Source organism: Mauremys reevesii, linkage group 2 (assembly GCF_016161935.1).
Source record: "Mauremys reevesii isolate NIE-2019 linkage group 2, ASM1616193v1, whole genome shotgun sequence".
NCBI lineage: Eukaryota > Metazoa > Chordata > Testudines > Geoemydidae > Mauremys > Mauremys reevesii.
The window spans coordinates 177,670,638-177,697,297 of record NC_052624.1 but is presented as its reverse complement, the minus strand read 5'-3'; the positions used below and the strand labels follow the sequence as shown (position 1 = coordinate 177,697,297).

At 43.7% G+C, this 26,660-nt stretch overlaps 1 long non-coding RNA gene across 1 annotated transcript; it reads left to right on the top strand.

The window, feature by feature from the left end:
- The first annotated feature begins 1,576 nt into the window (after nt 1-1,576).
- Nucleotides 1,577-21,694, top strand: LOC120399656. The gene is made up of 4 exons (XR_005595283.1): nt 1,577-1,715; nt 4,061-4,209; nt 4,303-4,408; nt 21,567-21,694. It is a non-coding gene; the product is annotated as an uncharacterized LOC120399656 (long non-coding RNA).
- Nucleotides 21,695-26,660: the final 4,966 nt, after the last annotated feature.

Genomic DNA, 26,660 nt, shown 5'->3' with positions numbered 1-26,660 from the left:
GTTAAAAACAAAACACCAAACCTTTTGGAAAGAGTAAGTCTGAAATTTCAAACAGGTCAGTAATTAGGCATCCACCTGAAAACTGAACACATATTCAAAGGCTTAATTAACAAGATATGCTAATTCATAGTGGATAGCTTTCACTCATTTTTTCATGGTTGGTCATTAAGATGTAAGGCAAAACTGGAGCCTGTCAAACCTTGCTTATCAATTGAGGCGAAACACTCTAATCTTTCTGCAGGGTTAAAAGGGGACAGAGATTATAACAAGGTGATATTATGTTCACAAAACTGATCTGATCTTGCACTGCAGTGATATGAAGGCTTGCACGTCTGACATAATGGTGCCAAGGCTGGGGAATCTGAGGTTACTTAGTACTACCATACACCTGATCTTGTTCTTTTAGATGACCCAGCTCTAGGCCAGATTCTGATCTCACTAACCCCAATATAACCCCACTGAGCTCTGTGGAGCGACTCCTGAATTACACCAGTGCAAGATCCAAATCAGGCCCTTATTTTCTACATGGTAATTTATCAGTTAGACAAGAACAATGAGATGCAAAGGGATGAGAATTTGCCATGAAATGCTCTCTGTCTGCTTCAGAATATGCTAACCTACCTCACTGGGATGTGCAAACTTAAATGCCAAGATTTATTTTTATTGTCGCCAACCTTTTATAAGACAGGTTGGTTGCCTGAGTTACATTAATGTACTGAATTATGCAGTGATGTCACAAGTACAGCTGTGATTGTTCAGAGTCAATACACCTATCAAAGGGTAGGACAGCTACCTATATGGCTGTTCACACTGCATTTTGAAATGAAAGAGGGTCCAGAAGGTCTCTTAAGCAGGGGCAAAGTGTAACTACTCATTTTCAACCATACCACTTAGTTTTTCTTCTGAGAAGTAGAAATGGGCTTTGAGGTATAGATTTTTTTATCCAGATTCCAATCTAAATCCAAAGCATCCCACATTTAAAGTTGCTCAAAACAAGCTTCTTTGGTTTGATCCAGTACAAAGAAAGGGTCCAGCTGCAAAGTTCAGATCTGAAACTGGAGCTGGATCCAACCCCTTCATCCTGACCGGGGGGTGTCTGAAGATATTTGATTTGGGCATCTCTGACAAATATCACTGTGGTACGGTACCTTTCTCTTTGGCCTGAAGAGTTGAATGTGCAGTGTCCTCTCATATCAAAAGACTATTGGAAAAGTGCAAATGGAATTTAAAACTGCCCTTAATGGGCAACTGATGATTGCCCTGGCGTGGATGATTTCTTAGCTGATGTTGCTGACTCTACACGAGCCCCTGCTTGCCCCTTGCTGTAGAAGTCTGTTGAGAGTATTCTGGGGAAGGGCCAGAGCACCCTTATGAGCCAGCACAGGTTAGAGGAGATTCTATTCAGAACAGGATGACATCACCAGGCCACTTTCAAACGGGATTAACTAAATTTGTCTGGAGGGAGAGGGGATCTGTAGGTAGAGACAGAAAGCAGGATTTGAACTAACCTATCTCCAGTAAAATGCACCTCTTTGTATTCTAACCAAACTTTTCCCATGTTAATTTTCAGGTGTGCTTGTGCCATTTCCAAAGTCTTCCCAGTGAATGCCCAGCTTCTCCACTGTGCTTGCGTTACTGCAGAGGCTTTCCATGCTACTGATTGGTTTACTACAGGGCTGGCCTTACCATAAGGCGAACTCAGGCGGCTGCCTCAGGTGCCAGAAGCCTGGTCTACACTAGGCGTTTAAATCGGTTTTAGGAGCGTAAAACCGATTTAACGCCAAAACCGTCCACACTAGGAGGCACCTTATATTGATTTTAATGGCTCTTTAAATATCGGTATTAACATATCGGATTAGGTTAGTGATCGACGGTATTGGCCTCCGGGAGCTATCCCACAGTGCACCAGTGACCGCTCTGGACCGCAATCTGAACTCGGATGCAGTGTCAGGTAAACAGGAAAAGCCCCGCGAACTTTTGAATATTTCCTGTTTGCCCAGCGTGGAGCTCCGATCAGCACGGGTGGCGATGCAGTCCGAAATCAAAATAAAAAAAGAGCTCCCGCATGGACCATGCGGATGTGATGGCAGGCAAATCCGTTCTATCAGCGCTCCGTTACAGAAGATGAAATTCAGAATCCTTTTTTAAAAATCTCCAGACAGACGCCATAGCAGGGACTCAGCGCACTGCAGCGTGACAAGCGTAACGGAAAGCCAAAGAATCAAATGGATGCTCATGGACTGGAGGACTGAAGCTCTCCCACAGTTCCTGCAGCCTCAGTATTTACATTCTTGGCTGAGCTCCAAATGCTTCTAGGGTCAAACACAGTGTCCGCGGGTCAGGCATAGCTTGGCAATCTACTCACCCACCCCACCCACCCCAGAAGCGAAAGGTAAAACAATCCTCTGACTCTTTTACATGTCACCCTATCTTTACTGAATGCTGCAGATAGACGCGATAGTGCAGCACTCAACACCAACATCCTTGCTCCCCCCACCCCCCGCCATGGGTGGCTGATGGTACAAAATGATGGAAATCCATCCTCATCATCAGCCTCAGCTGATGGTACAAAAGGACTGGTAACCGTCCTCGTCATCAGCCTATTGGCCCTAATTTTTTCTGGTGGATGGATGGTGCAATATGGCTGGTAACCATCCTCATCATAGCAACAGGGGGCTGAGCTCCATCAGCCCCACCCTTCATGTGTAAAGAAAAGATTCAGTTGCCCCTGGACTAGCAGTGGGATGCTGGGCTTCTCTCCTACACACTGCTTAATGTCCTGTCTGGACTATCATAGCAGCTGGAGGCTGCCTTCCACTCATTTCTCACTAACAAGTCAGTGTGTCTTATTCCTGCATTCTTTATTAATTCATCACACAAGTGGGGGTAGCCAAGAAAGGCTGGGGGAAGAACAGAATCAACAGGTGGGGTTGTTACAGGAGCACCCCCTGTGAATAGCATACAGATCATAATTTCTGCAGGCTCTGACACAGAGCAGCTGTGCTCTCTGGTTCTATGATACGGTGGTTCTCTAGTACACTTGCCTATATTAGGCAGCACTGATTCTATTTTTAGATACCAAAGGAGGGATTGACTCAGGAGTCATTCCCAATTTTTTGCACCCTGGCTGATCGGCACTTATGACAGCAGCAAATGGTACAAAGCGATGGAAGGTGCAATATGGCTAGTAACCAATCTTCTGGCTGATCGGCCAGGGGCACTAGCAGCAAATGGTACAAAAGGAATGGTAGCCATGATCATCCTCAGTTCCAATTTATGGAAGGGTTTGGATGGTGCAATATGGCTAGTAACCATCTCTGCTGTCATGCAAAAGCAAAAGCATGCTTCTGTGTAGCGCTGCTGAATCGCCTCTGTGAGCGGCATCTAGTACACTTACGGTGAGAGTCACAAACGGCAAAACAAGCTCCATGATTGCCATGCTATGGCATCTGCCAGGGCAATCCAGGGAAAAAGCGCGAAATGCTTGTCTGCCGTTGCTTTCCCAGACGAAGGAGTGACTGACATTTACCCAGAACCACCGCGACAATGATTTTTGCCCCATCAGGCACTGGGATCTCAACCGGAAGTTCCAAGGCGGGGAGGCTGCGGGAACTATGGGATAGCTAGGAATAGCTACCCACAGTGCAACACCACCGATTTAATGTGCTTAGTATGGCCGTGCTCCACCCGATTTTATAAATTCTGTTTTACAAAACCGGTTTATGCAAATTCGGAATAGTCCCGTAGTGTAGACGTACCCAGACTGTGTGTGTGTGTGTGGGGGGGGGTGCCACTAGGACCCAGAATTGAGACCTTTCAAAGTTTTGGTCCAAGCGAGGGGACATGGGGGTGTCATTTGAGCTCCACACCTCAGGTGCCAAGATATTGTGGGCCGGTCCTGGTTTACTAGACCACACAGCTATTGTTGATGAGACAGGACCTTCTCCAAGAGGTCAAATGCCCAAAACAAGCAGAAGGCAACAGAAGATCTACATAGTAAAACTGCAGTCTGCATTTTTAGTGCATTCACCTCCTTCTCCATTTCTTGTCTTGAGATCAGTGGCTCTGGGCCGAACACATACCTGATGTAATTCTACTGAAATCCATGACTGAATGCAATCCAGCAACACATTTGGCTTAACTGCTTTCCGTGGCTTATGGATGGTGGAAAGGTATACTGACAGGTGTCTAAGAAACTGCAAGTTTATTGTAAGCACCCTGATTTCCTAGATGCCAGCTGTTTGTCACCTCAGTAGTTTTCCCTTTACTTTCTATTGTTCTCTCATCATCCTCTTTTCACAGAGACATCAGTTCGAAATGGAGAGAGAAGGCCAAATTCTGCTCTCAGTTACAGTGGAGTAAGTCTGGGGTACAGAAACTTCAGTGAAGTCAAGAGATTGATGATGAGGTAACTGATAAGAGTGTGGCCAAGAGCTTTCAAAAGCTACACTTCTATATTATCATTGACATTTCTGACCATTCCGTTGTTGCCAGCTGGATTAACAGTTTTAGGTTACTGTTTTACATCTCTTAGGCCCAGAGTGCCAAATTATAGCTGCGGTAGCATGGGTGAGCCCAGGGGCAGGGTGTAGTTCAGGGCATGAGCTCATTCTCCCAACCAATTCTCTCACACAAAAGACAGGCATAGTAGGAGCTAGCTCTGCCTACAGTGTTCACTGCCCAAGGGGTGAGAGAGTATCTAATTTTTTTTTTTAACACCGTGTGTTACCATGCTATCTGAGCACCGCAAAGGCTTATACCCTCAGTTTAATATACAAGGGCTTTCTGCTTCAATGTTAATAGAAATTACATGTTAATCCTCATGGTATTCATTAAACAAGGCTTGAAAAATCCACTCATACACTCGCCAGATGCAAGGAGAAGATTTCCTGGGCATATGTGGGGAGTGGTCTAAGCCATGAACTCTTGCAGAATCTAAACTTTCATTTAAAAAAAAAAAAGTCTTAAGCCTCTAACTCTTAATGGTTGCAGAGGAAAACCTTCCCAAACACCAGACCAAATGTAAACTGATGCAGTGTTGTCTTTCTGGGTCTACAGAAAATCTGATCAGTTTTACCAGTGCTGTTCAGAATTTTGCAGTGGAACTCCCAAGAGTCAGGTTAGTTTCACGAACAGGAGCAGAGGCAGGCATTAGAATTATTCACAGTGGAGAAAGACCCTGAAAAATAAAGGTTGAGGGAAGGGTAGAGAAACAGAGATCTCCTTTCTCCTCATAGAAGTGCAGAGGCTGGGGGAAGGGTATAGTAAAAAGATTCTTTCCCTCTTGAAGCCATCGGGCGGGGGGTGGGGGGGGAGGAAAAAACAAAGCCCCTTCCCTAGTTCAACAGGTAGAACAGGTATAATCTTCTAGTTAGTGGGTGTCAAAGTTGACATGCTAACTAGAAGATTATACCAAAAAAAGAGCCCACAAGCAGGCTTTTAGGATAGCCTCCTCGCACAAATCTCCAAATCTGAGAAGGTGGTAAGGTAAAGACACTGGGTTTCTCATATGGCATTTAGCCCAAAACTTCCCACACCACTGGCTATCTACCTCAGTAGATGTCAGGTAAATTTTTTCAGCCCTACTGAGATAAGAATAGGCCCATTAACTTCTATTACCTCCTATGGAATGGTGAAATATCAGTCTGGTGCCAATCAATGCAATATTGTTTATACCAGTTCAGGTTATATTTTTTGATGAATGGAAACATGCAAAATAATACAATTAATGAGTCCTAATGTGGATTTTTGATTGATTACTCTTGTCAAGCCTTGCCCACCCTACATCTTTCCCATTTAGTGCCCTTTTCCCTTGACAGCTCTCTCATTCAACCAGTCAAGTGAGGGAGGAAGGTGCTGGGTACAGTACCATTGAGTTGGTCAGCTGGAAAGTGGGTCCAGTATAATTCCTGAAGCTGGCACTTTTCTTACCATGAAAAATCAGCATTTTGTTTTGTACACCATTTCTTTTGGCTGGGAGGCCTTCAGTTTCAGAATTCTATTGCAATAGCCACCATATCTAACTTTGTAGTATCAGATTAGTTAATGATGTTCGGAAGTAAACTGGATCAAGGAGGAAAAGCAAAACAAACAATACAATATTTTAGGGGAGGTTCAGGACGGATAGGAGAGAGTAATGTTAAAGACATCATCCTAATGCCTGTAGAAAATGGTCACTGTAATTAATACATTGCAGGTGATAGGCAAACTATGTGCACAGACAAATATTTTAGGTTAAAAACAGCTTGTAAATTCTCTTGGAATCATGGCGTGAAAACATATTTCACATAATTACTGAGCAGATGTCGAATGGATTATCTAGAAACTGATGACCAAAGTACTACTGATTATTGAAATAGTCTGTAAAGAATATTATTTTTAGATGGAGCAATCTGAATCAAACAAATTTAACACAGCAGGAAGTAGCTGAGGGAAAAAAAGCCATCTAGTGGACAAAGTTGTAACCATGTCCAACAAAACAGTAAATTCTTCCATGTGGAAGATCTATCATAGTTTGTTTTTTTGAGTTGCTGATCCACAAAAGAGTAATTTGTAAAGAAATGTTTTGGAAGTCTTGGGTACAGTAGTGACTATTGTATAACAAACTGCATACTTGCTTCAGTACAGGATTTTATACCTAATAATCTTAATGGCTAAGAATTGCTACTCAGCCTTGTTTCTGGGGTTCAAAAGCATATTTCTTATAATACTTTGGGGATTGTCATTCCATTGGTTATGCCTTTTTATTTATCTTATCTCTAGCTGCAATACTATGTGCCAAGCAGATTGGCATTGCCACAGGGTTAAAAAGTTGAGTTAATATTTAAACTTTTATCCCTTTTGTTCCCTGAAAAGTCAGGTGCAAAATAATGAGAAAAAAGACTGAGTTTTTAAACAAACAAACAAACAAACAAACAAACAAACAAACAAACAAACAAAACAAACAAAACAAAATACATGCCACTCTGAAGAGTTCTGTACTAAAATTATCTTTGAGATTCCACAGGAGCCTGTAGGGTTCTGCCAAATGTCTCTCCATCTTCTAATAAGCAATAAAATAATAATAATTTGCATTTATAATCTGTCTTTTATCCAAGGGTCTTAAATCATTTTGCAAAGATAGTTAGGTTTTATTACCCTCATTTTAGTAGTAGGAAAACGGAGGCAAACAATGTTAAGTAGCTTGTCCAGAGTCCCAGTGAGCCCATGATGAAGTCAGCAACGTAAGCAGACCCTTGCTCTAACCACTAGATCACACTACATCCACGGTACATAGATTTCCTTAATTTCCCCTCTGCGGAATCTTGCAAATCTCTTTCTGTAGAGAAAATAGTTTCACTTGTCTCCACCAGACATTTTATCATTGTCTCAGAGACACACGCAGTAGTAGTCAAGGGCATAAATGAGTGCCCAAGTGTCACAGAGGCCTCGTGACCCTGTTCCTCAAACAGCTTTCCTTACCTACTAAATGCATGTCTTGCTTGGGACTCTTTCACCATCCTCTCCTCCCAGACAAAAATATCAGAGAGTCCTGCGTAATTTGTTATTTGGGACAGGACCTGAGATAAAGGAAGTCTGGGGACTAAAACATCAGTCAGCTGTTTAAACAGTCAGTCACAAACATGCAGGCACTGTTCACCTCACGCCCATCTCTTCTCCTTGTTAACAGAAAAGGTAGGGAGAAGGAAACAAGAAGACCGCCCCAGATAATTTACAACTTTCATTGGCCATTGCTGCTGAAATCCCACCTACTGGTTGCAATAGCCCCTGGCTTATGCAATGAAGAGAATAACCAAGCCCACTGCCAGTCCTTTTTTCACTCTCTCCCTCCCCCCATGTTGGTGACATGAGAGAATTACAATTATAGCTTTTTATCCCAGCATGACTCAGTTCTTCTTGGAGCTTCACCACCCATTCTTACCCTTTCCCTCACCATCACATATCCAGTGTTTGGCCACGTCACTTTTCAGCTATCACTAAATGGTAGAAAATTATCAGTAGTATCCCCATAGGTCTCAGTATTAGAGCAAGGATGCAATTAACACAGCAGAACAACGAAATACATACGCCGATACAATATCAACATCCTCTACCATATCATGAATAGATAACTATAACTCCTGCTGTCCCAGGACAGCTTAATGACTATTTGACATATCATTGTCTAATCAATCATTTTTCTGCTAGAAGCTAGTGATATTGTTATAAATTTATTGAAAGATCCTTGAAGAATGACTTCAGCTGAATTTTAGAGCAGAGGAATTACCATACTGGATCAGACCCAAGGTCCAGCTAGTCTAGTATCCTGTCTTTGACAGTGGCCAGCATCAGATGGTTCAGAGGAAGGTGCAAGGAACCCCGGAGTAGGAAGATGTGGGGTAATTTGCTCCCCAAGAAGATCCCTAGCAGCGAGAGATTTGTTTCAGTTAAACCAGAGGTTTCATCTCCTTTCCAAAGTCCTCTTCGTTAGTGTTAACAAGAATAGCCAGAGTTGTTATAGTTATCCATTTAAACACCCAGTTCTTTTTGAATCTTGCTAAACTCATGTCCTTAATGATGCCCTGTGATAATGAGTTCCAGAGTCTAACTTCTCATTGTGAGAAAAAATATTTCCTTTGGTCAGTTTTAAAATTTGCTACCTTTCAGTTTCATTAAATGTCCTTCCTGTTTCATAAATACTAGAACAAGAACAGACGCTCCTGATCTACCTTCTCTGTACCGTCATTATTTTATATACTTTTCTCTTCTATATACTTTATATACCTGCCTCTTAGGGTAGGTCCCTGCTTATGGCCGCAGCTAGAGTACAGACACTGCATGCCCAGCCAGCATGGATATGAATAGCAGTGTAGATGGTGAGGCACTATTTAGATGAGTAAAGTGAAGATACACCAGAGCCCTAAGGTGTGTGCTCTACATAGTTCTCTACAAGCCCAAGCAATGCCTCTCACATGTACACTGCTAGTTTAGTAGTGTAGCATCATACGGGCTCCACTTTGCTGGAGACTCTCCCCACCACTGCAAAAGACTCCAACAGTGAGAAGAGACTCTGGCAGCTCCCCCCCGACCAGAGCCTTTCACTGCCAAATGTACCTACACACCTCAGTGCGGACACAGCCTGCCTTTCATTGTGGCATGTAGCTACATATACCTTACACGCCACTGCAAATGTAGACAGGACTTTACTCATTTCCTTTTTAAGGCAAACAATACCAGTCTCTTCATAAAGAGACAGGGTTTTAGGATTTGGCCCCTTAGTCATATTTTTTAATCAAATAGTTTATTATTTTAAAAAGAGTAACAAGGTGAAGAAATAGAACACAACATATATTACTCTGCTTGTAAGCTCTTTGGGGCAGGGACAGTCTTGTTGTTCTGTATATGTGCAGGGCCTACCACAATGGCGACCAATACCTGGTTGCATTACAGTAGCACCTAGAGGTGCCAAATACTTAATAAATTATAAGACATAGCCACATTCATCATATTCTTAAGAGATTAAAATGGAGTAAAGCATGGTTTTCTCCTTTTTGGAACTTGTAACAGAAATTTTGTACTGTTGTTTTAAAGCTTTGGTAGGGTGACCAGACAGCAAATGTGAAAAATTGGGACAGGGGATGGGGGAGGGGGGGTGTAATAGGAGCCTATACACGAAAAAGGCCCAAAAATTGGGACTGTCCATATAAAATTGGGACATCTGGTCACCCTAAGCTTTGGTATCTGTTTCTGGAAGTGGGGAGAAGCCAGTTTTCAAATACTCGTGAGACAAACTTTAGCTCTTGCTGAACTCTGAAGGTGAATTTGTTTCCTTTTACTTTTCAAATTTTCTCAATAGCTAAAGAAACCTACAAAGCCATTTTAGAGTTATGCCTCTGTGAAAAATGTACATGCTTCTGGTTTTGTTTTTTTGTTTTTTTAAAAAGCATCCTCAATCATTGTAATTATTCCTTGAGAATGCTTTTTAAAAAAGCCACAAAAACAAAAAAAACCAAAACAAACAAACAAAAAGAAACAGTGCCATTTTTCACAGCTACAAAAAACTCTATAGCAGCTCCAGAGCTTTCTGTGAAACTTAACAAAAAAATTGGCTTTCAGATGAGAACTGTAAAAATAGATCAAAAACCAATTAACTGGCCCACATAGCAAGAGACAGGTGTGCTTTCCATTGGATATTTATGCTGTATAAAGACAACATTTTATGACTTTTACACAGTTTTGAGAGGAATATAACTATCACAGGTTCTCTTTTCCATGTACTTCAATCCCACATCCATTCAAACCCCTAACCACTGATGACGAAGGTTGAAATTTTTAATTTGGACAAGCCAGCGAAGATGCACTGTTGTGGTGTAAACCTGGGTGTCTATTAAAAGGAGTGGACCTGTGGAGGCCAAGTCTACAATTCAAATATTTTCCCGCTTCTCCCAGCTAAAGAGGCCTCAGAAATCTACTTACAATGGATGAACCATGGTAACTTGTCTCCAGCGGTATACCAGAAATAAACTCTCATAAAAAGTGCAGTCAAAGAGGATGTTGGATACACCAAAGCTGATGAAATTGCTCTAATTTTACATCAGTGTAAATGAGAGCCAAATCTGGCACAAAGTGGTACATTGTTTACAAAGGCAAAATGAAATGGAGCAAGTATGAAAATATAAATGGTTTATACAGAAAATTCTTCACTGAAGCCACCTAAAACTTCTTAGTCTTTCTGGTAGAAAGCACAATTACAAATGGAGAGGTCAAGATAGACCTTATTCAAACTTTCCACCCACTGTTAGTATTTGTATTATAGCAGTGCCAAGAAATTACACATGAGATGGGTCCCCATTGTGCTAGGCACTGTACAAACACAGGGTGTTAACTGAACAGAGAAGACAGACAAATGGTGGGAGTGGAGAAAGAACTGAAGTGTCTTTTCCAAAGTCAGCCAGTGACACAGCCAGAGAAGAAGCCAGGTCTCCTGATTCCCAGTTTAGTGCCCTCTCCTCTAGAGGACATGCTGCCTCCCATTACCTTGAGTGCATCTACAACTCCGAGTAGTTTGGCATATGGACGCTGTCTGAGACTGATAAACTAGCAGCATAGCTTGGCTTTTAAGATTGACTCCCTCACTCCACTAACACCATCCCTTCTGTGGAAAGCTCCAGGCCATTTCAGCCAGGTGGCACTGGCCTTCTACTTTAACTTAAAAATTACCTAATTCTGGGATCCATCCTTTTAGATTGTGTCTGTTTTAATTAGATTCAAAAGCAGTTTCTCCACCTTGTTGGGAGTCAAGCAGCCCCTTTTATTTCTGGACTGCAAATTTAATGGCTCTGACCTTGAGATAACGAACATCCATTCTTATCACTAATAGAACTCAAATAGCTTACTTCAATTATTAGTTGCACTTTAAAAGAAAATGAAAAAGCGTCTCTCAAGGTTTCCGAGAACTACCTTATAAAACAGTGTTGTTCACTTTATTTTGCACGGTAGGAATAGAATGCAGTGCTAGTTTTCAGGATGAAGTTTTGCTTCTGCAGCAAAGCTTGCTGAATCTCTCCCAATCTTGTGCATAAACACAGTTCCTTTCATCCTCACCCACAACAGCTTCACATTTAACAACAAACACTTTGTCCAAACCATGGGAACAGCCCTGGGTACTAGCATGGCTCCCCAATATGCCAACCTCTTCATAGGCCACCTCAAAGAATTTCTTGAAAAATGCACCATGAAACTAACTATATGAGATACCTGAGATAGATCAATGATTTTTTCATTCTCTGGGCAGACAACCTAAACTCCTTAGATTTCCACCACAACAACCAACACACATCCAAACAAACACTCTCTTTCTCTCTGGCACTCTGCCAGTCAGCATCAACTTCCTTGACACCATGATTAGCTTAAACAATGGAATATCACAAACAACTACACAATCTGTGCAAGAAACCAACAGATTACCACACTTACCTCCACATATCCACCAGCCACACACAAAAAAAAAATTAAAAAAAAAATTGGTCATCGGCTCTGAAGAGAAAGTCTAGGATAAACATATAAACACACTGAAAACCTCCTTCACTAAACAAGGACACTCCACCAGAAAATTAGATCACATCATGGAAAGGGCCATCCAAATACCACAGGAAAACATGCTTCAAAATAGGAAACAAAAAATCTGTGCACACTCCTAGTTGTCACCTACCACCCCACACTGGAACTCATATGGAGCATCATCAAAGAGTTAAAATCCCTATTTGACGATGATCATCACATGCTGAAAAATCTTTCCCAAACCCACTCCTCTGGCCTTCAAACAACTCCCCACAACCTCTACAAACTCATCAGAAGCAAAGCTCCCCCAGACAAGGACACATCTACTCAAAGCAGCACCAGACCCTGCCAGTACAACATTATGCAAAACCTGCAGACATATCTCCAATGCTATGATGATCAATACCCCTCAAACATTCCTTTGAAGATCCATGGGTCCTACAGATGTTTATCACAACATGTGGTGTGCTTCATCCGGCACATCAAACGCCCTGACAAATATGTGGGTGAAACTGAACAATCACTATGCTCTTGATTTATCATTTTTCTGTGAGAGTTCAAAAGACAAAAAACCACCCTATCATCCACTGGAGAATGCTTTTCACAAAGCTAGCGCTCCCATATTTGCTCTTTCAATACTCAAAAGAAACCCGTGCAACATCTTCAAAAGGCAAGCTTGGGAATTTAAATTCCTAACTCTGCTAGACACCAAAAACCCCCATGGATTTAACAGGGACACTGCTTTTATGGCTCATTACAACAATTTTTAACATATCACACTGCCTGCTACCTTTATTGCCACTTCAAACTCTTTATGTACAATTATCTACACCCTGCCCCGCAATTGCCTGCTTCAGTTCAAGTGACCACCTCCAACACGCATTACCCTTTCTTCTTAACAACCTCTCCCAACTTGTATTTAGCTCAGACACTCTGCTTCCTTCCCCACACTGGAAGAAGAGCCCTGTATAGCGCAAAAGCTTGTACCTTTCACCAACAAAAGTGAGACCCATAAAAAGATATTACCTCACCTACCCTGTTTTTCCCATATCCTGGGACCCAACATGGCTACAACAATAATGCAAGCAATTCCCAAAGACAGAAAGCACTTATATAAAGAACAAGATAGATTGCTCCAAGCCTTCAAAGCTTTTAGGAAATGAAGGAAATAATTCTCTTATGACAAATCATCAGGCACAGAACTAGAAAGGCACAGGAAGGTTATGTTTACTGTATGCATGAGAGGACTTTGTAGGCTTTTAAATAAGAGCTTGACTCCAAAAGGTGCTGAACACGCTCGGCTACCGTTGACTTTGGTTGAAGTCTCTGGCTCCGGTCCCAAATAACTCCCAATTGTGCTGTAAAATGTACGTGATTGCCATTTAGGGCTCCCTAGCCTTAGATATTCCAGGGTATTTAGGCATCTAACTCCCATGTAAATCAATGGGAGTTAGGCACCTAAATACCTGGAGGGAACTAGGCCAAAAAGCCTCCACATGAGGTTTTCCCTGTGACAATCATGAACATCAGGAACCAGAGAGAGTTCCAGCTTATTGTACAAGCAGTGAGTGACTTGCTTTCTCAAATACAGCTGCTTTCCTCATCAGAAAACTAAAAATAGTTCTGCTCCTAGCAAGCTGGTTTCCTTTTAAGCTTTCTGCCATATCCATTTGTGTATTTCATTCAGGGTTTCTGCATAGATATGCCGTGGCGATTCTATTTCAGCCTTTAAATACATTCAAGAAATTTTTCATTTCCCTCCCCCATATTCACTCCAGATGTCCTGAACTGTCCAAAACTGTTTCATAATAGTAGAGCTCGCATTAATATTTTGGCATGCGTACCATTCCCATCTGCTTCAGTATTTTCAGGAAAAATAAACTTTTTCCAAATTGTTAGCAAATAGTGACAATTAGTTTAGGTTTTTAAATATACAAGACTGGGGCTGATGTTCTTCTGGTGCTTCATGCAACGAGAGCCAAGATGCTGGAGTGAGAGCGCTGCAGAGCGATGTCCTGTTTCCGTATACTTCATAGAGCAAAGAGCAATGGCAGCGGGCAAGCTTCCCCATAATGTTCTGTCAGTGTGCTCTAATCCTGAAATGGGTAACCAAGAGTCTACAGCCCAGTCAGCCACGGGCCTCTATGCTCAGGCTGACAACAAGGGTGTCAGTTGTAAGGAGAGGGATGTTTTATGAGGTGGACAATTGTAGTCTGGGAACTAGACTGAGGGTACGTCTACACTACGGGACTTATTCATTTGCATAATAAACCTTTTTATGGGGCAAAAATCATTTCGCTGGTGGTTCTGGGTACAGCCTCACCCCCTCCTCTTTCCTCCCCTGGCAGCAGACAACCGCGCGCCTTTTTTTTTGCTTGGAGAACCACTTTCGCATGCGCCAGCAGCATGCAAGCATGCTCAGCTCAATACCGCCGCCGGGATGTTTTAACACCTTTCGCACTCGCAGCGCTCGTGCAGAGCTGTACCGAAACGAGGCGAGTGAGAAATGATGAGCTTGCGCGATGGGCACAGTGATGCGTGAGTCGGACAGAATTGGAACAAACGAATCTAGCGGGCCCGAGCGCTGATGATGGCTGATGGTGGATCCATCCTGCATTGATTCTTGATTTTGGGCCTTGGGGGAGCACTGGACTGACTGGACCGCATTGTTGCAGTGGGATTGATGATGATTGGTGGTGGCTGCAAAACTTTCATGCAGTTTGGGGCACACTTTCATGGAACTTTGTGACTTGCTTGCCCCTGCCCTGACCATAATACCAAGATGGCAGCACTCAGTCGCCTCAGAGGCGGTACGAGCCCTGGTAGCCAAGGGGACCAGACTAAGCGCCAGTGAGCTACCAGGAAGTCGAAATCTACGAAAAGAGTTGGATCATCTGCTGTGGAAAAAATCTGTGAAAAGGCTGCTGAAAATCATTGTGAGCTGCTGACGAAAGGTTGCAGGTGGGGATGGCTTTGCTGCAATGGCATTGGACAACTGCGCTGGCATGGGATGGAGACCCATATCCTATCTGCCTATCTTGCACCACAGCACCAGGGCACCAAGTAACGCAAACATTTGGGGCAGTTTTGCAAGCTGCAAGCACTATGGACAGGATCACAAGCAACGTCACAACATCACAAGGGTTGTTGTGTTAGGTTCGTGTGGCCTCGCCTATTCAGAAGCACTACCAGAGTTTAACAAGAGCAGCAGCAGAAAGGAAAGACAGCAAAGGGAATAACAGTTGGAATGTTTAGAATGCCTCTGTGGGGCCCACCCCGCTGCACCCATGGCTCCTGCCATACAGATGCAGCCTGGGCAGACAGCAGGTGTCAGGCAGTTACAGGCAGTCTGTGTGCAGACAGGCTGAGGAATGTGCATTTGGCTGGTGGTGGTGCAAAGTGCAGGCGCTGACCTCCCACACCTGACACAAGAACGCAATGTAAGCCACAAACCAATGCTGCTCCAGCTTGCTGCTTGTGCTCTGCTAGAGGCTTGTGGGAGTAAGAGTGGTGCCTGGAGGGTAGGGTTGGGAGGCTGAGGATTATGCGCTGGCACAGGATTAGACAGAGCCACACAGAGGAGATTACCAGAGAAGCGCTTTGGCAAGCGAGCAGCGAGAAAGCTGAAAACGTACACTTCATCAATGGAGGTACAGTGTGTGATTGATGTTTGGTGATGACCTTGATCAACTCCTGACTCAGCTCTCCCTCCCCCTCCCCTCCCTCTCACAGCTGCTCTAATTTATAAAGCATAAAAAGCATATTTTCTTTATTGATTCATTATAAAAAGATTCAAAGAGGAGAGGAGGAAGAGGGGGAGTGAGGGAGAGAGGAGGAGGAAAAAAAAAAAAAAGACAGGCCGTTAAAAAAAAACTTTGGTTGGGGTGTCCACACGTCCTTGGGGCGGGGCAGGGGAGCTCCGGGGGGAGCCTCCCCACGTGGTGGCATCGCTTGGGTGAGGAGGGTAGGGAGGCAGTGGGGGGGGAGGGCACTCCTGTGAGGCTGCTGAGGCCTGTTGTCCCTCTGCCATTGGAGCACGTCAGTTTAGAAAGAGAGCAGCCCAGTTTGATCACGCCCCGCAGCCCACAGTGAGTTCCGCTACCTCACCTGAGGGTCCTCCTGCCGCCGCTGCTCATCCCTCATCTTCTCTGTCCCTCCTTCTCTCTCTTGAACTGCTTCCCTCCCTCCTGACATCTTTCCCTTTTCTCTAATTCATGTTCCTTCCTCTCAATATTCATCAATATCTCTTTATCTCCCCTTTCTCATCTATTTTAAGACTTTTTAGGATGGAGGATTTGAACCTTCCTTGGATGGAGATGGGATGGAGGATGGAGGCAGGATGGAGATAAATATTACAGGAATAAAGAGATACATTTTCAGATACACATTTCACATTTCACATGTTACACTGTTTTTCCACACATCATTCATTTTTCATCACACTGACATTCCCAGCAAGGTCAGTGACTGCTTGCAGCCTCAGGGTTACCATCTTACAGATCACGAAGGCAGCTTCTACAGAATTCAGCTTGCATGCACATCAGGTCCTTGCAGCAGAATTCAGCTCTCCCAAACGCTAGCTAATGCTCCGCTTGCTGCAATACCCCTCCCAACCCCCCTCCCCACCCTTAGCTTGTCCCTTAGCTTGGGGGCTTGTCTGGGTGAACAAACAGAAAAGAACATCGGACCTCCCTCCCTCCCCTCTCGGCATTTCCCGGATCCTCCTTTTTTCTTTGCCGCTTCCACCCCTCTGTTAAGAAAATTTTTCCCCCCTTTTTTAACCAGAAATAACACTTACCCATCTTAAATCCTGAAGTTTTTATTGAAAGATGATCACTCACCATAGAGACCTTCCATGGGATAAGCCACGGAGCCAGTAGCGATGCCAGCGCGGCGCCAGCCATCGCAAATGATCCTGATTACTTGCTACATGCTGATCTTGGTAAAGTGTCCAGTGTGCTCTGCTGGACTACCATGGTGGGCGCAACAAGGATGCCTTGCCCCCAGACTGCATCAGAGATTACAACCCCACCTCGAATCCACGGGTCAGGGGTGGGGTACGCGCAGCCCCCCCAATTGCATGCTGCTCTCTGCTCAGCATAGAAGCGGTTTTCGACCTGCCCCGACCTTCCATTGCTTTTTTGTTTTTTTTCTGGTAGGCTTGTCTGAGCTAACTTTTTTACTCTCTGCACCACTCCCCTGCTGTGGCCTTTAGCCATAGCTTAGCTTAGTTTCAAATACTTTTTCATTCGCCTTTTTGAACGGCAGTTCTGTTAGCACTGAATCCCTCCCCATATAGCTTCATCAGAGCCTCTCGAAGCGTTCCATGCTGGCTGCTCTTTTCTTCTTTCAGAGCTGCATGTGCATTGTTAACTGTGCTGATGAGCTGTGCCTGTGATGATGAGCTCTCACGCTGGGGGAAGCAGGAATGAATTTCAATTTCAAAAGTTCTCTTCCTCTCCTGTTTACGTCTGCATCCTCCAGAGCGGTCAGTGGTGCACTGTGGGATACGCCCGAGGAGGCCAATACCGATTTGCGGCCACACTCCCTATTCCGATATGTTAATACCGATATTAGCGCTTCTCTCCTCGTCAGGCAGGAGTACAGAAACCGATTAAAAGCCATTAAAAATCGATATAGGTGCCCTCCTAGTGTGCTGGTTTTGGCGTAAAATCGGTTTTACGCCTCTAAACCGGGAAAAACCTAGCTAGTGTGGCCTGAGATCACCAACTCATCCAACCTAAGGTACTGAAAAGATATTAGAGTAAGGCCTTCGTCACTCCTGACATGGTCAAGCTTCAGAATTAGCAACAGAAGGACTCTGCAGACCAAATCTGTCTTGCCTTGCTCTTGTGAAAATTCCCACTGGCTTCAAAGGGATACTTTTGCAGTCTCACCGGTGGGCTATCCTGCTGCTCTCATAGAAATCCATGGGAGTTCTCCACACTTAGAAATTCCCATTGATTTCAAAGGGAACCATACTGGGGATCTGGATACACATTCAACTCACTACAGAGGGCCAGCACAAAGCCTTAATAGCGCTTAAGTTTGAGGGCTTATGTGGGACTTAAGTGAAGCAAAGATCTAAAACTGGCCCTGTGTCCAGGGGTGAATTCCATCCAATGTCATTCGGGCAAGCAGGGTTTGGCCCTTTGTCTCATTCCCTCTCCTTTGAACCATCCAGTCCTTACCTCATCATCAGTCACAGTATTGTATTTTTGTAGATAGGAAGCCAGTTCAATTAAAACAAAAAAAGTGTTACCCAAAATTCCAACCTGAAACATTTTTGGAGGCTCCAAAGTTTTGTTTTAGAATTGTGGTGCACCTCTGCACTTCCTGGGGCTGGAAATATGAAATACACACTGTGAAAGGCCTTTTTTTTTTTTTAAGTATTTCTAACCTGGCTGAAGCTAGGACAAACTGGAAATCTCATAAGCAAGCTGGTAAAACGGGAGAGTCCCAGACAGGAGACCTTTAGGGTATGTCTACACTGCAATTAAACACCTGCGGTTGGCTAGTGTCAGCTGACTCGGGCTTGCAGGGCTCAGGCTGAGGGAGTGTAAAATGGCGCTGGTAGATGTTCAGGCTCCGGCTGAAGCCCAGGTTCTGGGAGCCTTCCACCTCAAAGAGTCTCGGAGCCCAGGCTTCAGCCCAAGCTCAAAGGTCTACACCAACTTTATAGCCCCACAGCTGGAGCCCAAGTCAGGGTACGTCTACACTACGGGATTATTCTGATTTTACAGAAACCGTTTTTTTTAAAACAGATTGTATAAAGTCGAGTGCACGCGGCCACACTAAGCACATTAAATCGGTGGTGTGCGTCCATGGTCCGAGGCTAGCGTCGATTTCCGGAGCGTTGCACTGTGGGTAGCTATCCCGTAGCTATCCCATAGTTCCCGCAGTCTCCCCCGCCCATTGGAATTCTGGGTTGAGATCCCAGTGCCTGATGGGGCAAAACAGTGTTGCGGGTGATTCTGGGTAAATGTCGTCACTCAATCCTTCCTCCGTGAAAGCAACGCAGACAACCATGGAGCCTGTTTTGCCTTTTGTCACTGTCACCATATGTGTACTGGATGCTGCTGACAGAGGCGGTACTGCAGTGCTAGACAGCAGCATTCATTTGCCTTTGCAAGGTAGCAGAGATAATTACCATCCCTATTGAACTATCTGCTGTTGTAAATTGGCGATGAGATGATGGTTATCAGTCATTTTGCACCGTTTGCATTTGGAAATTGGTGATGACGGTTATCAATCCTTTTGTACCGTCTGCTGCTGTCATGGGTGCTCCTGGTTGGCCTCGCTGAGGTCGGCCGGGGCCCGGGGGCGCATGAACAAAAATGGGAATGACTCCCCGGGTCATTCCCTTCTTTATGTTTTGTCTAAAAATGGAGTCAGTCCTGCCTAGAATATGGGGCAAGTCTACTAGAGAACCAGAGAGCACAGCCGCTCCGGGTCAGAGCCCCAGAGATCCCACAGAAATGATGAGCTGCATGCCATTCTAGGGGGTGCCCCTGCAATGACCCCACACGTTGCTTCCCTCCTCCCCCAATCCTCCTGGGCTACCATGGCAGTGTCCCCCCATTTGTGTGATGAAGTAATAAAGAATGCAGGAATAAGAAAAACTGACTTTTAGTGAGATAAAATGAGGGGGAGGCAGCCTCCAGCTGCTATGATAGTCCAGGCATTGACATTGCTGCTATGATAGTCCAGGCAGGACAGAATCTTTTCTTTAGACATGAAAGGGGGGCGGGGGCTGATGGAGCTCAGCCTCCAGTTGCTATGATGAGGACGGTTACCAATCCTTTTGTACCATCTGCTGGGAATGACCGGGAGTCATTCCTATTTTTACCCAGGCGCCCCCGGCCGACCTCACTGAGGCCAGCCAGGAGCACTCACGGGCTGATGATGATGATGGATAGCAGTCATATTGTACCGTCTGCCACCGGGGAGGGGAGGGGATGCTGCTATTTAGCGCTCCAGCACCCCATCTACCAGCAGCATGCAGTAGACATAGGGTGACATTGAAAAAAGGCGAGAAACGATTTTTTTCCCTTTTCTTTCGGGGGCGGGGGAAGGGTGTAAATTGACGACATACACCCTGAAACACCCAGGAAAATGTTTTTGACCCTTCAGGCATTTGGAGCGCAGCCAAGAATGCAAATGTTTTTCGGAGACTGCAGGGACTGTGAGATAGCTGGAGTCCTCAGTATCCCCTCCCTCCCTCCATGAGCGTCCATTTGATTCTTTGGCTTTCCGTTACGCTTCTCACACAGCACTGTGCTGAGTCCCTGCTGTGGCCTCTGTCTATCATAGCCTGGAGATTTTTTCAAATGCTTTGTCATTTAGTCTTCTGTAACGGACCTCTGATAGAACAGATTTGTCTCCCCATGCAGCGATCAGATCCAGTATCTCCCGTATGGTCCATGCTGGAGCTCTTTTTGGATTTGGGACTGCATCGCCACCCGTGCTGATCAGAGCTCCACGCTGGGCAAACAGGAAATGAAATTCAAAAGTTTGCGGGGCTTTTCCTGTCTACCTGGCCAGTGCATCCGAGTTCAGATTGCTTTCCAGAGCGGTCACAATGGTGCACTGTGGGATAGCTCCCGGAGGCCAATACCGTCGATTTGCGGCCACACTAACCCTAATCCAACATGGCAATACCGATTTCAGCGCTACTCCTCTCGTCGGGGAGGAGTACAGAAATCGGTTTAAAGAGCCCTTTATATTGATATAAAGGGCCTCATTGTGTGGACTGGTGCAGGGTTAAATCGGTTTAACGCCGCTAAATTCAGTTTAAACGCATAATGTAGACCAGGCCTCAGTGACACAGACCAGTCACAGGCATTTAATTGCAGTGTAGACATACCCACAGATAAACATCAAAGGGGATCTGAACTTCTGAACTGTTAGAGGAGATTATTCCTAGAGTCAATTCCCCCACCCTGTGCAGATGTGTTATCTGGTGAATTTTAACTAATACAACTTTTCTACTATAGGCAGGCTGAAACTTTCCCATGCTGGTGAAGGTAATTAAATGAGAGCACCAGTTCTTGTTCTCTATGCTCTGAGCTGCTAAATACTTCCTGAGAGGTGCAGTGTATTCACAAATCCTGTGTCTTTCCATGGGAGTTGAGGGCACTCAGCACCTCACAGATTCAGATCATATGTTCTTTATGAATGTTCTATGACACATAGTCCTGGATGGTTTCTATGTTACTAAATCATGTAGGTTTCAACTTTTCTTAAATAAAAAATAGTAACCCACAAGAAGGCCAATGTAAATAAGTTCATCTAGCCAAATTCTGCTCTGAGTTATGTTGGTGTACTCCCACTGCAACTCCAACCAAGAACAGAATTTGGTTCACTGTGGGAGTTTCCCCCTTCTAAATGCCACATTTTGCAACGTTGTTTTATTTTCTGGTTCAACATTAAAGTTATCAAACTTATTAACTTCTTCAGCTAACTTAGCAATACTAAATGCAAAATGTTTCCTGCACCTATTAATACAGTTTATTAACAATTAACAGTTTTGAAGATTTGGATGAGTTAAAACAGCAGCAGCAGCATCCATGTGGGACTAATCTTCCCTCGACAACTCTTATGGTTTGAATTAATAAATTCTTTCCATAGGAAATATCTGTGGAATGTCTCCAACACATCCAGAAGTCAGTCCTTTTATTTTACTCAGTTACTGGGAGCTCTTAATACGTCTAAAATTTTTCTCATTTTATATTTTTTAAGATATATGAATTTTAGATTTTTTGTTCATGTGAGACATGCTAATTTTGGATGATCTGTGATAAGTATGATTTTTTGAATAACCGCAATAACAATTATTAGTATTAGCACAAACCTATAAAAACCCATCTCCCTTCCTTGTAAATGGATGTCTTATTGCAGCATCTGGTATGCAAAGTAAGGATGTTTCACAATGTACTACGGTTTTTTAATTTGCTTTCTGGAGTACAATTCAGGCTATGAAAAACAGCAGATTTTGTTGTTTGGCTACTTGGCCAGTTCATGATCTTCTGGCTTCAGGAGTAATAGCTTCATGAAACCTTGCAGAAGTGCTCTGTCTGTAAGGGTGAGGATGAGGACAGTGAAAGAGCAGGAATGAACCACCATTAGGGCTTCTTAGATGATGGGTTGAGACTCATGATCCAATAAGGCAGTGGTTCTAAACTGTGGGGCATGCACCCTACGGGGTGCATGTTCGGGAGGATATGGTAGGGGGGGAGTCAGCCCCCCCATAGGGTGGGGAGGGAGCGCCACCCACCCCAGCCCTGCCACCAGCCTCACCTGTGCCTCCACTCCTGGGCGTGGTCCCAGATGCAGCTCTGGCCCTGGACCACGGCCCCCACTTCTGGCAGGGCACAGGTCGGGTATGTGGGGCATGACCAAAAAAGTTTGGGGACCCCTGCAATAAAGGTGTAGTAGATGAGTAGATAGGGTACTGCTGGCTAGCGGGATGGCAAGAATACTGCACCAAGCATACATCATGAGACATTGTGCAGCCAGAGTGAAAGTGTTTTCTTCCATCCCAGGGATATTTCCAGGCCAGTGGCTAACTCTCATGGTTGCCCTGCCTCTCACTTTCTCCTACGTACAGTTCGTCAGTGAGTTACTACATCTGGCAGTAGGAGCCTCTGAAATTCTGAATACAGCTACTACCTACAGCACGAGCATTAAGATGTTCTTTAAGCACCCATGCCCTAGTTTTGGTCTCCCTTCACCTCCCATCAGGCCCATTTCCCACCTCCTTCCCATGCCCTAGGGCAAGTTCAGAGGTTTGTTCACAGGCACATTCATGTGTTTATTTCTCCACAGTATGATGAAGCTTCTGTGCATTAGTGCTAAGCAAATAGTGAGAGCACTAGTGTTTTGGACCCTGCACTTGTATTCCAGGAGCACTCAACACACTGCTGAATTGAGCCCTATAAAAATACCTGCTTTGGGTATGCTCAGAAGCCAGCAAACATAATAGATGTTCCCCCAAGAGATTAGTAATAGATAAAGTAATCAAATGAGAACATCTTGATGTGACCCAAGAATTTGGATACTTAAAAAAAAAATTACAGCTCAAATTCTTTATCATCATAGACTTAGGCCTGGTCTACACACAGATTTTGTACCAGCACAACTGTTTTGGTTAGGGATTTGATTTTTTAAAAAACCAAATAGGCATACCAGTACAACCCCCCATGTAGATGCAGTTATACAAGAGATATGCAAGGATGGCAAATAAAAGCCTGGTGCCTTTCTCCCAAAATCCATAGGGTAGGAGCCCTAATTTTAACTCACAACAGTAAAATAATGTAGAGCCCTAGTGTAAGAAGCAGCATCTATTGCTTAATTCACTGATTCAATACTTTGAATTGAAAATGCTCAGCAGGCCAAGTTAGCCATTGATACAATGTCCATAGCTTTGGTTTCAGAGGTGAGAGAAAATATTAAAGATGATCTTCCACTAAATTTGCCAGTTTGTGAACATGCAAGAGAAAACACACTTCATTTGACTATGCCCTGATAGTTGCAGATCAGTCCAAGCAGAAAGCAGGTATGACTGAGTGGGTGTTCTCATTTAAGTCTTAGCCATTACCTCATGCTTCATCCCTTCGGTTGATAGCAACCTTGTCACACAGCCAAACACCCAACAGGCATAAACAAGGTTGATCACTCTGATTTTTATGGTAGAGAAATGTACATAACAAAATCCATCAATTGCCACAGAGATAAATCCAAGACAGCAAATTACACTCTGTCTCTCACCCCCGACCCCCCATCCCCAACAACATCAAAAGTTATTTTGTTGAGATGTCTGCAACCTTAAAATAGGTTAGTTTGGCTTTTGAGTTATGGCTTATTGAGATGTCTACACAAGATTACAGTTATGAGTTATTTTAGATTGTTAATGGATTTTCCTGTTTGACTTTCAGATTGATCTAATCGACCAATATTGTAAGTTATGATTCCCATATTGCTAGATACTTAGTAGTTTTTTGATTCGCAGGCAAAAGAATCTAGTATGAAATAGTGTACATATGTATCAGATTGATTATGTGAAAACGATCTGTCTTTTTATTGTTCATGTGGTGAATATGTTTGTCTTGTGAAAGTTAAGAGTTTTATTTTTTGCCTCTGTCTTGGATTTACTTCTTATATGCCTGCCAAAAGGCAATTTAAGACATAGTTTACTGAATTGTTTTAACTTAGTATGTTATTGCTTTCCTAGTAAGCATTGTAGAATTATTGCTGGTACAATAATTCCTACAGGTCTCAATCCTCCAACCCTTACTTATAGGAGTAACCCTTAGCTAATGCATTGACTTTAAATTCTCTGGTATATGTTCCAATAAAGTGACTACTCCAATGAATAGTGGCCTGGTTAAGTATACTGAACTTACTATTATTAAAACAAACCTAATAACTCCAATCTTATACTTCGTAATTAATTCCCATCCTCTTGAAGTGCATGGCTGTTGATCAAGCTTGTACACTATAAATAAAAGAGGAGCCGAGGTGGCGGGGCAGGTTGGCTGCCTCAAGTATGATCCCATCTGAACCCTCAGCATATACTAGGGTGGCTAGTCAACATGGCTACTCTATTTTTAGCTTGCTCTCTCATTCAGAGTTAGCACTGGTATGTCTGCTCGAGCTGGGAATCACACCGCCAACTCTAGGGTAGACATACGTGTAGTGTGTTAGAATTGATCAGATAATGCTGTAGGAGCAATACCACTGCAAAGTTAAGAGGCAGCCCCTGAAATGATTGTAGCTAATAATGTAAATAATACAGAATGAATGTTAATACAAGCCTTTCATCTACGGAACTAGGCAATGGGAGTTTCACATGCAGCGCTTACAGGATCAGGCTCAATTTGAAACAGATGATTCATATGGTACTGTAGATTTAAACAAACAGCACATATATCCTCACTTCTAATGAGAAAAGTATTCAAAACTTTGGTAGCAATGTGTATACCTTGCAATATGTAAAAAACTACCCATGGCACAAAGAGGAAAGCCTGGCTTGGAGCTTGTGTGAGGTGCAACCCTACACATTCCATAATCTGAGTCTTTCTTTGTGACGTGCAATATACACCGCTACCTCAATAGAACGCCACCTGATTCACAACACGAATTTGGATATAATGTGGTAAAGCAGCGCTCCGGGGGAGGAGGGGGGCGGGGCTGTGCACTCTGGTGGATCAAAGCAAGTTCAATATAACGCGGTTTCACCTATAACGCGGTAAGATTTTTTTGGCTCCCAAGGACAGCGTTATAGCGAGGTAGAGGTGTACTACTAGAGGAACTGGTATCAGCTCTTAGTGATGGAATTTCCAAATGGTTTATTTGACTTAACAGCTTTGTAGTTGAACAGACCCCAGATGAAGGGACAATGCTATTTTGATGTGGTTTTACTGGTAGCAACCCACAGAAAAGCAAGCTCTTCTTCTGCTCATACAGTATTGACAGTAATTTTATCTGTATTAGTAATTCAGATCTCCTTTGTGCCAGAAAGCTACCTCTGTTCTACAATTATGCCCATATTAGATACCATGAATAAAAACACATTTCACTGGTAAGGTTCTGTTGTATAAAAGGATTACAGTGCGTATTGTGGGACTTATAAGCAAAGTTCACTTCTAAATATGGGGAAGAGCATTGCTGAATCTCATCCATAGAGAATTGCTTTTGTGCAGCACAACAATCCTGGGAACATGTAAAGAAATAGAAAAAATTGTGCACAGGAAACTGGTAAACATAGAAGCTGTTTTTTCTGTGCTTTCTTAGTACACAAATGTTTATGTTCACCAAAAACAGCCGTCATTGTTGACTGCTCCTGTCAATCATGCTAAGTGGGCTGGCCAGTGTGAGCGATAAAGATTGAGAGTAAGGGTCCATTTATACTACACATTCCACTACAACATGGAACCTGGTTACAACATGAGTCTAATGTGCAGCATAGACTAGACCTTATGGTGTTTCATAACTAGACTAAAGTCCTGGACGTGACCAGTCCAGTCACCACTACAAATTGGAACAATGCTGTGACTGAGTGAGTGGACAACTGTGTTGTAATCAGATTTTCTGGCACATTTGCATTATTAGTGTGGACAAGCCCTGTTAATCAAAAATCTATCTCCCCAATGACCTTATCACTCTAGATAAGCTAGCCAGAGACTGTGATCCCCATGGTGTTACTCAGACATTCCCTGTGCAATTGTTCAGGGCAGGTGACTGTTCTGGGGGCCAAGGCTTTTGCGGGGAGGGGTCTTGGTCAAGAACATCAGTACATCCCCCTATTGCCTCTTCAATTAATGGGCCAATCACCGTCCTAGCAGCACAGCTGAAAGGAAAACAGCCTCTCTTGAGTTCTTCACTGGGCCCCAACACATGGTCAGGCCAGCCCTTCAACTTGTTGCTACTGAGCCGCTAAATATGAATTGGTTTCCCTGATGTCTAAGTCAGAATTCTTTGCTAGTGGCATGTGTAATGCAACAATTAATTTTACAATAAGCATTTGACATTTATATAACTAGGGATGAGAGAAAATTTCCTTCAGAACTAGCTTTACAGATGAATCTTCTCACTGTCTAACAAGCTTTTCATTGTTTTTC